This window comes from Chrysemys picta, chromosome 7 (genome assembly GCF_011386835.1).
Source record: "Chrysemys picta bellii isolate R12L10 chromosome 7, ASM1138683v2, whole genome shotgun sequence".
In the NCBI taxonomy this organism is placed as follows: domain Eukaryota; kingdom Metazoa; phylum Chordata; order Testudines; family Emydidae; genus Chrysemys; species Chrysemys picta.
The window spans coordinates 55,311,309-55,324,009 of record NC_088797.1 but is presented as its reverse complement, the minus strand read 5'-3'; the positions used below and the strand labels follow the sequence as shown (position 1 = coordinate 55,324,009).

General features: G+C 51.2%; 1 protein-coding gene across 24 annotated transcripts in view; it reads left to right on the top strand.

Moving 5' to 3' along the window:
- Nucleotides 1–12,701, top strand: part of USP54 (ubiquitin specific peptidase 54) — a 236,926-nt gene that overhangs the window by 89,239 nt on the left and 134,986 nt on the right. Inside the window, exon 1 of one of the 24 annotated variants that reach the window (XM_065553292.1) lies at nucleotides 3,663–11,037. The exons of the other annotated variants lie outside the window; for them this stretch is intronic. The gene's annotated coding sequence lies outside the window, so the exon portion shown is untranslated. Of the gene's footprint in view, nucleotides 1–3,662; nucleotides 11,038–12,701 lie in introns of those variants that run through there. 24 annotated transcript variants of the gene reach the window in all.

Below are 12,701 nucleotides of genomic sequence, written 5' to 3'. Positions count from 1 at the left end.
AAAGGTCCTCCTGTGAGCGGTATCGAACCAACACCCCTGCTGTTACTAATGTCCTCGTGGGCTCCACTGGCCCTGAGAGAACAATGCTCTCCACCTCCGTGCCACAGGTCACCGGAGCTACTATCCAGATTGTCTGGGGCTTGTCCTCAGTCGTTGGCACCATGATCGCTGTCCCTGTCATCTCGACGTGGATTACCTAGAGGGAGGTGCTGGTCTTCTTACTACTGGCACCAATCGCCCTCTCGCCAGTTGCCTTCTTGACACCGGTCACCTACACCATGGGAGCGTTCTCTGTCCCGTCTCTGGTTCCCCCGGCACCGTCATCGGTCCCCACGCTATCAATACCAGTCTTCTTGCTCCGGGCACTGCTCCCCTATGATTGTGGTCTCCAAACAGACTCGTGGGCACCAGGTTTGTATAATTTTTGGTGGTGCCCAGAACGGCTCCAAGCAGAGCCATTCTGTCCATATGGACAGGATGCTGCCCCGGACCTCATGCTTTTGGGGGTCCCACACTTCAGGGGGACACAGGGTCCAGGGTGGCTTGGGGAGTTAGCTTGGGGCCTGGAGCCGGCAGCAGCGAGTGACCCGGTCCCAACCCGCCCCTGCTCCACCCCCCCACCCCTCCCCACAAAATTTTTCATTGACTGCACACATGGGTGCACGCACACCTAGAATGGAATGGACATGAGCAACACATCTCAAAGAACAACAGTTATAAAAGGAAGGTAGCTGTTTTTTAAAAATACAACATGCCCTATCTGCATTACAGCTTTAGAAGATGAAAGTTAAACCATTTCTTCTTTGAGTGCTTGCTCATGTTGATTCTAGGTCTGTGCGTGCCCGCTTGCAAAGTTGTCAGAGACTTTTGCCTTAGCGGTATCCGTAGGGTCGGCTGTGATATATCATGTGTCGGTATATCAGGTGCCGCCAGCCCTATGCCCTCTCAGTTCCTTCTTACTGCCCTTGGTGTTTTGTCAAAGTGCCTCTCTCCCTTGCCTCGCAAGTGATCATTGGTTTCCCTTCTTCACTTCATGTATTAGAACTGTAAATAGTTTTGTTTACTGTAATTAGTTAGTAAGTTAGTTGTTAAGTATTGTAGTTAGTAATTTAGTGTCCTAGTGGGGACTTTGCCCCGGCCAGGGCATGCCTTGGTCTCTGGGTTTTAAGTCCTGGGCTGACTGTAATAGTGACTGTTAGTGACCCCCATTGCAGCTGTCTGAAATGCCTGAGAGAATCTCACATAAAAATCTGTAAGAACTTTCCTCCCAGGACACAAAAAGAGGGCAAAATCTGTTTGAGGGCCCTCCTCATGGAGGCTGCTCTCCGCCTGGCCATGGAGCAATCTCGTCTGGATGCGACTCCCAGAACTTTGGTCTCAGTGTGTAGTGCACCCCCGGCAGTGGGCTCTACTTGGCACTGTTCCCTTTCGCTGGTGCCCAAAAAGAAGTTGAAAAAGCAGGACCCGGCACTGAGCAAGGGGCATCGGGTAAAGGACCCTGTTCTGGCTGTCTGCCCATTCCGGAGCCATATGTGGGCACATCCCCTAGGGGACCTCCTACCCTCCACCCCGCCCAAGAGATCCATCACTCACTCCAGGAAGTGGTAGGGGACCCAGACTTATAGTGCCTTCCCAGCTCCCAGCATCCAGAGAGCAAAGGACGCTCCTAGAGCAGCTGGCACCATATGTGGCAAAACCCCTTACGAGGGGCAGTCGTGAAAGCCTCCCAGAAGATGAGTGAACACCGCCAATCTCTGGAACTGAGTCACAGCTCTTTGTCGCAACATCCTTGGTCTCTGCATCAACCCAGGTCACCGGTTCACCTCCACAGATCGCCAGCACGCGCTCCCGGTCTCTGCCCTCTCATTGAGACTCGCCTAGAGGGCAGCGCCGGTCACCATATGGTCGGCACCGGTCATCCTCCTGCTGACCCTCTCCACAATGTTGACCTTTGTCACCTAGACCACAGGAATGTTCCCCAATGTGGTGCTGCTCCTTCTGCTCCCTGCACTGGTGTGCCTATTCAACGCACCGTTCACCCATAGCAACGGTTAGCAGCCAGACTCAAGCATTGACGGCCTTGCCATGGTCACTGTGAGAAAATTCCTCTGGCACAGAGAGGGAATTCAGCCCCTTGCCGAGACAGCACCATCGCAACTGGGCTCCTGAGGCTGCGTCCACTTCCACGACGCCGTCCTGGCGTCAGGGCCAATAGCCAACACAATGGCACCAGTGGAATGCCTGGGGCATGCTGGTTATGCCAATCCCCCCTTTGTATCAGTCGTCGGTTGCCACGTCAGACGAGCATCGGATGGCACCGATGGCACTGAGGTTGGTACGTGAAGTGCTAGCAGACGCTGGGGTGGAAGGGCAGGTGCCCACCCCGAGACTCCCTTCCCCTTTGGGGGATGATACCCCGGGTCCTGTCCCTGTGGTCCAGTCGTCTTCATCCTCTCCAGATGAGGCTGTGACAGGGCCCTCTCGTGCTAGCCCACCAGACGATTTTAAGGAGCATGAACCCCTGCTCCAAAGGTTGGCCACGAACATATAGGCATAGAGGTGGAAAAGATGATGGAGCAATCAGACACTTTGTTTAATGTGCTCTCCGCTTCAACCCCTACACCTGTCACACTTCTGGTGCACAAAAGGGTCCTAAAGAACCTTCTGGCAAACCCCATCCTCAATCCCACCCACCTCCGAAAGGGCTGAAAAGAAGTACTTCGTCCCAGCCAAGGGGTTCGAATGCTTATACACTCACCCTCCCCCAGGGTTGTTTGTTTCTGCAGCCAACGAGAAAGACAAGCAAGGGCAATATAGTTCCACCCCCAAGAATAAGGAGGCCAAGAGACTGGACCTTTTTGGAAGGAAAATTTATTCTACTGCCACTCTTCAGTTCAGGGTCACGAACCACCAGGCTCTTTTGGGAAGCTATTTCTTCAACTTATGGGATTCCCTCCATAAATTCAAGGATTCCATGCCCCAGATGCGGCCCAAGAATTTGGGCCCTTGTTAAGGAGGTACTTCAGTGGCTCAGTGTTCCCTCCAAATGGCAAGGGAGATGGCTGTTTCGGCGGCCAGAGTGGTCACCTCAGCAGTGGTCATGAGGCACAGTTCCTGGCTTCAGTCCACAGGCCTGTCCTAGGAGATGCACTCCTCGATCCAGGATCTCCTATTTGAAGGGATTGGGCTCTCTTAGCAGAACAGATGGATGCGAGGCTGCACGGACTGAAGGACATTCAGGCCACCCTCTGCTCACAGGGGTTGCATACCCCTCAGTCAGTGAGGAAACAGTTTCTTACCCATCCCCCTCCCCCGCCGCCACTAAGGCTTTAGCTGTCTTGACAGAGGTCTGCAAGGAGAAGGAATAGGGACACAGGTTTTAGTCATTGCCGTGTTTTCTTCTCCTGCTCACCCCGCAACCTGGCCCGGCGAAACATCACAGGGCCCAGAAGCATGTGTTTTGAGGGTGCGCTCAAGAACGACGCCCCAGTCAACTCCCTGGATTCGCCTCATCCTTTCCTCAACCATCTTTGTCCCTACCGTTTAGCCTGGTCATGGGTCACCTCGGACCGTTGGATGCTAGAAATTTTATCTCTGGGCTACACCCTGCAGTTCTCAGCCACCCCCTCTCCTATCCCTCTTCCCCGTCCCTCTTCAGGGACCCTTCTCACAAGCAACTCCTCGTTCAGGAGGTCGACAACCTCCTGCAGCTGGGGGCAGCGGAGGAGATCCCTCTGGAAATGAGGGGGAAAGGATTCTACTTCTGTTATTTCCTAATCCTGAAGCCAAAAGGGGGCCTAAGACCCATTCTGGACCTGCGGCGACTCAACAAAGATCTCAAGAAGTTGAGGTTCCACATGGTTTTTCTGGCTTCCATCATCCCCTCCCTGGATCCGGGAGACTGGTACGCCGCTCTTGACTTGAAATATGCTTATTTTCATATTTCCATCTTCCAAGGACACAGATGGTTCCTCCATTTTATGGTGGGCCAACGTCACTTCCAATTCACGGCGCTACCCTTTGGCCTGTCCTCAGCCCCAAGAGTATTTACAAAATCTATGGCCCTGGTAGCTGCTTACCTGAGACATTGGGGAGTCCAGGTCTATCCTTATCTCGATGATTGGCTTATCAAGGGCAGGTCGTGGGACCGAGTGCAGAACAGTCTCAATCTGGTGCATTCCACCTGTCGCGACCTGGGCCTGTTAGTGAACGAAAAGAAATCAACCCTCATACCAGTGCAACGAATAGAGTTTAAGGGGCGGTCCTCAACTCCACGGCCAGAGCCTTCCTTCCGGAGGCTCGTTTCCAAGCCATGTTGGACCATGTAAGGGGCCACATGGCAGCCTGTACTTATGTGGTCCATCATGCTCGGCTCCACCTCTGACCACTTCAGGCATGGCTGGCATCAGTCTACATTCCCAACAGGCACAACCTAAACCTGGTAGTCAAGGTGCTGGACCACATCTGGCCATCCCTGGTTGGAGCCTGGATCAGTGTTGCAGGGAGTTCCCTTCACGGCCCTGTCCCTGTTGCTAACTCTGGTTTCCCACACCTCGGACCTGGGTTGGGGAGCTCACCTGGGCAAACTCAGTACACAAGGCTGTTGGTCAGGGGTCAACTGCTCCCTCAACGTAAATATCAGGGAGCTCAGAGCAATTCGCTTGACCTTTCAGGCTTTTTGGTCTCACGTGAAGGGCAAGTTGGTTCAGGTCCTGACGGACAACACCACTGCGATGTTTTATATCAACAAGCTGAGCGGAGTCAGGTCGTTGGCCTTTTGCCAAGAAGCTCTTTGGGGCTGGGCCATTCATCTCGTAGCAGCGTACCTCTACGGGGTCAGAAACATATTAGCAGATCACCTCAAGAGAGCCTTCTCATCTCACCACAAATGATCCTGAGGTGGTCAGCATGATCTTCCGGAAGTGGGGATCTCCCTGAGTGGACTTGTTCGGGACTTGTCAGAGCAGGAAATGCCACGTGTTCCGCTCATTTTGGGGGATCAACAGGGGCTCCTTGTCAGACACCTTCTTACTCCCATGGTAATGTATGCATTCCCACCAGTGCCATTGCTTCAGAGTCCTCATGAAGATCATGCAGGACAGGGCCAAAGTGATCCTGATAGCCCCAGCTTGACCTCGCCGACACTGGTTCTGCACACTGATGGACCTTTGGTGATGGCCCCACTGCAGGTGCCTCTCTCCTATCCCAGAACCACAGTAGTCTCCTGCACCTGAATCTAGCTGCGCTGCACCTAATAGTTCCTGTGTGGCTGAATGCCGAAGAGCAGGAGTGCTTGGCCTGTGCCCAGCAGGTTCTACTGACGAGTAGAAAGCTCTCCACCAGATCAACCTACCTGGCGAAATGGAAACGGGTCAAGGCCCAGCACATGAACCAAGGGGGTAGGCCAGAGCAGGCCTCGCTGCAGTTGATCCTGTACTATCTTCTACATCTCAAGCTCCAGGGCTTGTCCCTTTCATCGATTAATGTCCAAATAGCTGCCATATCAGCCTTTCACCCCCCATTCCAGGACAGGTTGGTCTTCGCTTATGACATGGCAGTCCAGTTCTTGAAAGGTCTGGACCGACTCTACCCCATGTCCAAGACCCCGTCCCTCAGTGGGACCTGAATCTGGTGATCGCCTGGCTCATGAGAGTTCCCTTCGAGCCCTTGGCATCCTGTTCCCTCCTTCTGCTCTCTTGGAAGGTGTCATTCCTGGTGGTGATAACATCTGCCTGAAGGGTCTCTGAGATTAGGGCACTTATCTCGGAGCTGCCCTATATGGTGCTTTTCAAGGACAAGGTCCAGCTGCGTCCGCACCCAGCTTTCCTGTCCAAGGTTGTTTCGCAATTTCACATGAATCAGGACATATTTTTGCCAGACTTCTTCCCAAAACCTCATAAGTCTGAGGAGCAGTGTAGGTTGCACTTACTGGACGTCAGGAGAGCACTGGCCTTCTACATCGAAAGGACAAAACCATTCCGTAAATCGATGCAGCTGTTCGTCACGATGGTGGATAGGGTGAAAGTTCATCCGGTGTCCACCCAGAGAATTTCATCATGGATCACTGCCTGCATCTGATTTTGCTATGATCAAGTCAAGGTGTCTCCACCGGTGATCGTAACTGCCCACTTGACTAGGGCGCAAGCTTTCATGGCCCAAGTGCCAATTCCAGATATCTGCTGGGCCGCCACCTGGTTGTCCATTCACATGTTCATATCTCACTATGCACTTACCTAGGAAGCCCGAGATGACGCTGGCTTCAGTAGAGCAGTGTTGCAAGCCGCATGTCCATGAACTTCGAGCCCACTTCCAGGGATATTGCTTGTGAATCACCCAGAATAGAATCAACATGAGCAAGCACTTGAAGAAAAACCAGTTACCTTCCTTGTGTAACTTGTTTTTCGAGATGTGTTGCTCATGTCTATTCCATTACCCTCCCTCCTACCCCTCTATCAGAGTTGCCAGCAAGAAGGAACTAAGAGGGCATAGGGCCGGCGGTGCCTGATATACTGATGCAGGGGTAGGCAACCTATGGCACTCACACTGCCCGGGTCTTGGGGGGCTCTGCAGTTTGTTTAATTTTAAATGAAGCTTCTTAAACATTTTAAAAACCTTATTTACTTTACATACAACAGCAGTTTAGTTATATATTATAGACTTATAGAAAGAGACCTTCTAAAAACATTAAAATGTATTACTGGCACGCGAAACCTTAAATTAGAGTGAATAAATGAAGACTCGGCACACCACTTCTGAAAGGTTGCCGACCTCTGTACTGATGCATAAGCGTGGCACTCCAGAGGGCGCCACAGCTGACCCTACAGATACCAATAGGGCAAAAGTCTCAGACAACTATGCACGTGGGTGCACATACACCTGAAATGGAATGGACATGAGCAACACATCTCAAAGAACAACAGTTATAAAAGGTAGGTAACCGTTGTGTGGGTTTTTTTAGTGAACATGTTTTAATAATAATTTTTAAATACAAAGAGTTGAGCAGTTGTGAAGGGAAAATCTAGATAAGTGCTTTACACATTATTATAATTTGTGTCCTTTTTGGGATAACATTTTTAGTCCAGATTAGTTCAGAGTCTAACCTTTTTATTTATTCCTTGCCATCTTATTGTGAGGTAAAAAAAATATTGAGAGCTATAGCAAAAAGTATTGAAGTTAATTGAAAACTGAAGCATAAAAATTAGTCTGATAAAAATGGGGGTGCTAGAAGGTTCTAGGATCAGAATAAAGAGTTGTGGATATGCTACAGGACCATCCTTACCCATATGCAAAGCAGGCAGCTGCATAGGGCACCAGGAAATTTGGGGCACGAGCCCCTGCTCTGGCTCTTCCCCAGGCCCCCGCCCCTGCTCCACCCCTTCCTGCCCCTGCCCCAGCCCCGTCCCTACTCCGCCCCCACTCCCATGAAGATTGCAGCCAGGCCGGACCCTGCACTCACTGCGTGGTAAGTAGAGCGACCCAGGCCCAGCGTGCTCCGCTCTCCTGGCTCCCAGCTGTGCCGCTGGCGAGTGCTGAGACAGTTCCTCCCTCCCCACGAGCCAGGGGAGCAGAGCAGCCTGGGGCCTTGAGCCTTCGGGAGTGGGAGGAGCTGGCTCCAGGCCTCGGCGGGGTGGGGTGGGGGCTGTGTGGGGCCTCAGGTCTCTGTGGGGGGCGAGGGGGCTTAGCCTCAGCCTGCTCCACTCCCCTGGCTCCCAGCCTTGGGGGGAGGGGGAAACCACCCCCCAGCACTTGCCAGTGGCACAGCTGGGAGCCAGGGGAGTCGAGTAGGCTGGGGCTGGGTCACTCCACTTCCCGCAGGAAGTGGCCAGCCCCCGTCCCCACAGAGGCCTGGGGCCAGCCTCCCCCTCCCGCGGAGGCCTGGGGCGGGACCCCACACAGCCCCCCCACGGAGGCCTGGGGCCAGCCCCCCCACGGAGGCCTGGGGCCAGCCCCCCCACGGAGGCCTGGGGCCAGCCCTCCCACGGAGGCCTGGGGCCCCACACAGCCCCCCCACGGGAGGGCTGCGTAGGGCACCAAAATAGCTAGGGATGGCCCTGCTACAGGGATTCTCACAACAAATTTTTTGGTGGCCTCAAGGTGCAGCCACCAACTCTTGCTGGTGGCCACTCTGACAATTTTTCCTAAAATTAGGGTTACCATTCGTCCGGATTTACCTGGACATGTCCTCCTTTTTGTGCTAAAAATAGCGTCCGGGGGGAATTTGTAAATAACTCAAAATGTCCGGGATTTCCCCCCTCCCCGGCAGAGCAGAGCGAGCGGCTGGGAGGGCTGCAGGAAAGTCCCGGGCTGGACTTCGGAGCAGCTGTAGAGGAGCTCCTCCTCCCTCCCTGCATTCTGAGCCGGCAGCTCCTCCTCCTGCAGCCCAGTGTCCCGGTCCGGCAGCACTGTGCAGGGCCAGGGACCGGGTTTTGTGTTGCGCTGGGGAGCGCTGCCACGTGTCCGGCTCGCACAGAGCCCAACACCCTGTTCTGAGCAGCAGGGTAAGGGGGCCAGGGGACAGGAGAAGAGGCAGGGAGGTTCTGGAGGGGGCAGTCAAGAAACGGGGGGGGGGGGGTCGGGAGTTCAGGGGGGGGCTTTTTGGGGGGAGTGGAGAAAGTTTTGGGCAGTCAGGGTACAGGTAGGGGGTAGGGTCCTGGGGGGCAGTTGGGGGGGGTCTCAGGAGGGGGCAGTTAGGGGACAAGGCACAGGGAGGCTTAGGTAGGGGGTGGGGTTCTGGAGGGCAGTTAGGAGCAGGGGGTCCCAGGAGGGGGCAGTCAGGGGACAAGGAGCGGGGGGCTGGGGGGCTGGGAGTTCTGGGGGGCTGTCAGGGGGCAGGAGTGGGGAGAGGGATCGGAGCAGTCAGGGGACAGGGAGCAGAGGGGTTTAGATGGGTTGGGAGTTCTGGGGGGGGGCTGTCAGGGGGTGGGGAGTGGTTGGATGGGGCGTGGGAGTCCCAGGGGTCTGTCTGGGGGTGGGGGTGTGGATAAGGGTTGGGGCAGTCAGGGGACAAGAGGCAGGGAGGCTTAGATAGGGGGTGGAGTCCTGGGGGGCAGTTAGGGGCAGGGGTCCCAGGAGGGGGCAGTCAGGGGACAAGGAACGGGGGGAGGGTTGGGGGTTCTGGGGGGGCGGGAAGTGGGAGGGGCAGGGGCGGGGCTAGGGCGGGGCTCCTCCCGTCCTCTTTTTTGCTTGCTGAAATATGGTAACCCTACTAAAATACTTCATTAACTTTAGGAAAAACAAATAAATATACACATATACATGTCCAAATCATTGTAATTTATTTATGTAGGGTTTTTTTTTTTGCAGACTGAATAATAAAAATAATGTACAGATGTCTCTATTTACTGCACGTAAACAGAATAGAAACACAAATAAGGTGTTTTGAATATTTTGATTTTTTTTAAGACTTGCTAGCTAATAAGTCTGCTATTGTGAAAACTGATATTTGTATATTTGTTAATATCACTTTTCGCAGCAGACTTACTCAGTACCAGCAAGCTGGGGGACAAAGTAAGCCCTGGATGAGGAGGTAGGTAAGGAGGAGGGGGGGCCACGGGGAGATGGGGGCAGGGTCTGGAGGAGGCAGCAGGGATCAAGGCCGTGGCAGGGGTGAGTCTGGGGCTGGAGCCTTGGGTCCTGATGCAATGGTTAGGGGCTGGAGGAGGCAGCAGGGGCCAGAGGCGATGTGGGGAGGGGTCGGTGTGAGCCCAGGGCTGGAGCCCAAAATCCTGTAGCTGGGGACGGAGCCCACCGCCACATGACCAGATCCTGCTGCCCGCCACCCCAAGGCTGAAGCCCAAAGCCCTAGGCCCATCCACCCCTACAAAGGTGGGAACTCACACTAGTCACCTGTTCATACAGTGTTTCTGGCTCCAGAAGGGGGCAGAGGCCAGCCACTGTTGGTCGCCCCGGGGCAGGAGTGCTGCTTCACCACCCAGGAGGTTGTGGCTACAAGCAAAGTCCCTAGTGGCCGCATTTGAGTGCAGCTGTTGCTTTCTTTTGCAAAAAATAAACATTACTGTTTTGGACTGTTAACACACATCTGTATACGGTAACTGTCTATGGTCCATGAGAGCAATGGGTTATCAAAGGCTGACTCTTTAAACAATATTTATTAAATATGTTGTATGATATGGATAATGATATTACGTGGGGAGTACATTTTGTGTGTGTGTTTAAGTGACTTGGAGAACAAATAATGTGGCTTTTGTTCTTGTAGTTATGGACTCGTGTCTCTCATTGTTTGTTAAATTACCCAAGAAGGCCTTGCTTTATATTAATTTCTATAATCAAAGACTAATTTTCATCTAGAAAACAGCTTTCCACTCTTTGGGCCATCTTAGCTGAACATCTGTTTGGTAAAAGTAACTTGCAGGGTTTTTTTAGACACTGCAAACTCTGTCTTAGTAAGGTCTGTGTTGGTGTAGAGTTTGTGTTGCATTGTAAAGCTGTTTATCAGGAATTGGCTTATAAAAGATTTTCTGCAATGGGGTTTAATTTCTCTTCCCGTCTGGTGACCAGTGAGTAAGAGCCATCTGGCTTCTTTGGACTCTGCAGCCCATAAATTTTATGAAAGCCTGCCTGTGGCTCTATTGTATCTCTATGGGATGAGCAGTATACATTTTCTGTCTCAGCCTCTCTTGAGAGAGAGGCTATGTAATATTAAGTCTGAATAAAGGATAGGGGTGCATCAGCTGATACTGCTTTGGGGGAAAACTGCAGAAGTGAAAGTTAATGCCTTATGTGAGGCTGCCTTTGTTAACCGCCCAGAAGCATCTACAGGCGAGTGAGTAGAGTCCTGGAATGATTCTCTGTTGGGTTGGGCTTATGTGGAAATTTCCAGCTACATTGTCACTGTCATTGGATACTCTTTTTTATACAGTTCAAAACCAACCTTTAATATTGGAGAGAAAGATTACCACCACTTCATGAAAAGATGATTGTTTTTTCTTTCTTTGTAACTAGTACAAATGATGCTCTTTTTCAAAAGAAGACTATGGCTGTGACTGGCAGAAACAAAATGTTTCCCATCAGATAGATGTGAGTTATCTTCTACCTCCTGTACTCTGAACTGTTCAGCACTTTCCAGAGGTTTTAAATTTGGCAGAAGAATATAAGAATTATACGTTCCCCCTTGCTCCCATGTTTAAAAAGTTAGTGTCTTTTAAAATTCCTCTGTGGGATAGTCCACAAAGGAGAATCATATCTATGTTGCTCTGCCCCTAGGTGCTTCCCCAGAAGTGTAGCAGAAGCCAAGTGAAACTGTCAAGAATTGTGTTGGTTATGTTGTGACAGTATGGAAGTTCTGTTGGCTGGAGCACTACAAGTGCAATGCAGAGGAGGAAATGGTAGAAACAGGTGAAAATGAAAAGAGAGGGGTATTTCTGCAGTGGTCTTAAGGTATTGTATCTTTGGGACATTTATTCTTTCTCTCTGGACCAGACTGGGGCTTGGAACAATGTGAAGATGGCACACTGATTCCCTGGGTGGGAGAATGTCTCATTGCCTTCTAGTGACCCATCCCTAGTGGTTTTTTTTTTTTTTTTTTGAATAAGAGTTTATGGCTATTGATGCAAAGCCTTGAGATATTAAATTTTCAGGTTTGACTACGTTGGAGAATTATACACAACGATTGCTGTATTTCATTCCATGTGCTTGCTTGCATTTCAGAGGTGATTTAAGGAATGCTCATCTATCTCTTCCCCACCTCCCAGGGGTGTTTTCAGATTTGAAAACTGTTTATAAAATACTCTGAGGTCCTTGGACAAAAGGGGCTGTAGAAGGGCAAAGGATTATTACTTTTAGAAAACTACTTACCCTGAAAGAGTAATTACACTACCTGAAAGTAAAACTGGACCTCACCTCAGCAGCTAGTAGACTATTGCAGAAGTGCACAAACAAAAAGCGACGAGACAGGAGTATTGTTGTCCTTTCAGTACAATTGGGGATTGTCAGGGTTGTTTCCGTCTTTGGATGAGAAATTAATTATATGAATCCAATATATTTTTGATGTAATCTTGTTTCCTTGCTCAGAAATCCCTGTGTGGTGCTCCACCAAGCGCTCTATCTCTTTGCTTCCTTCCTGGATCATGCTCACAATCACAACTCCTTCTGCTTGCTGGCTGGCTTGTTTTCTCCAAAACACAGCCTGCAACCAGTGTCATACTCCCCTGCATACCTATGTTAATCTACCTTGTTTAGCTCTGCCCTTGTCATGTGGCCTAGTGCCTAGAGCAGTAGCCCCCGTTATTCTGCTGCCATATTTACTACATAAAGGGGCTTAATTGCTCCTTTTATGAATCCTGAAAGAGAGTGCTTGGGGCACTCCTGGGCTTTAATGAGCTCCTTGGCTTCTCTTTGGATTCAAGACCTCCTTGATGACAGCCTTTAGCACCTTTCAGCATAACAGTATTGAAAAATTCACTTCCCTGTAAGTGGAAAGGTTTCCGGGATGAGTGAGGGAACCTTTGACATTAACTTATGCAGACTCTGAGCTTGATTTATTTTTTTAAAGGGAGAAATATTACTGGCTCTGAAGATGACAAAGAAAACTTTCCAAAGGTATAAAACCAAGGAATCCTGAGGCCTTGGCTGCATGGGGAAATTGACCAGAATAAGCTATTCCACAATAGCTATTCCAGAATCCTGTGTGGACACTCTAACAAAAGTGGCTTTATTCCAGAATACTGTGTCCATGTGATGGC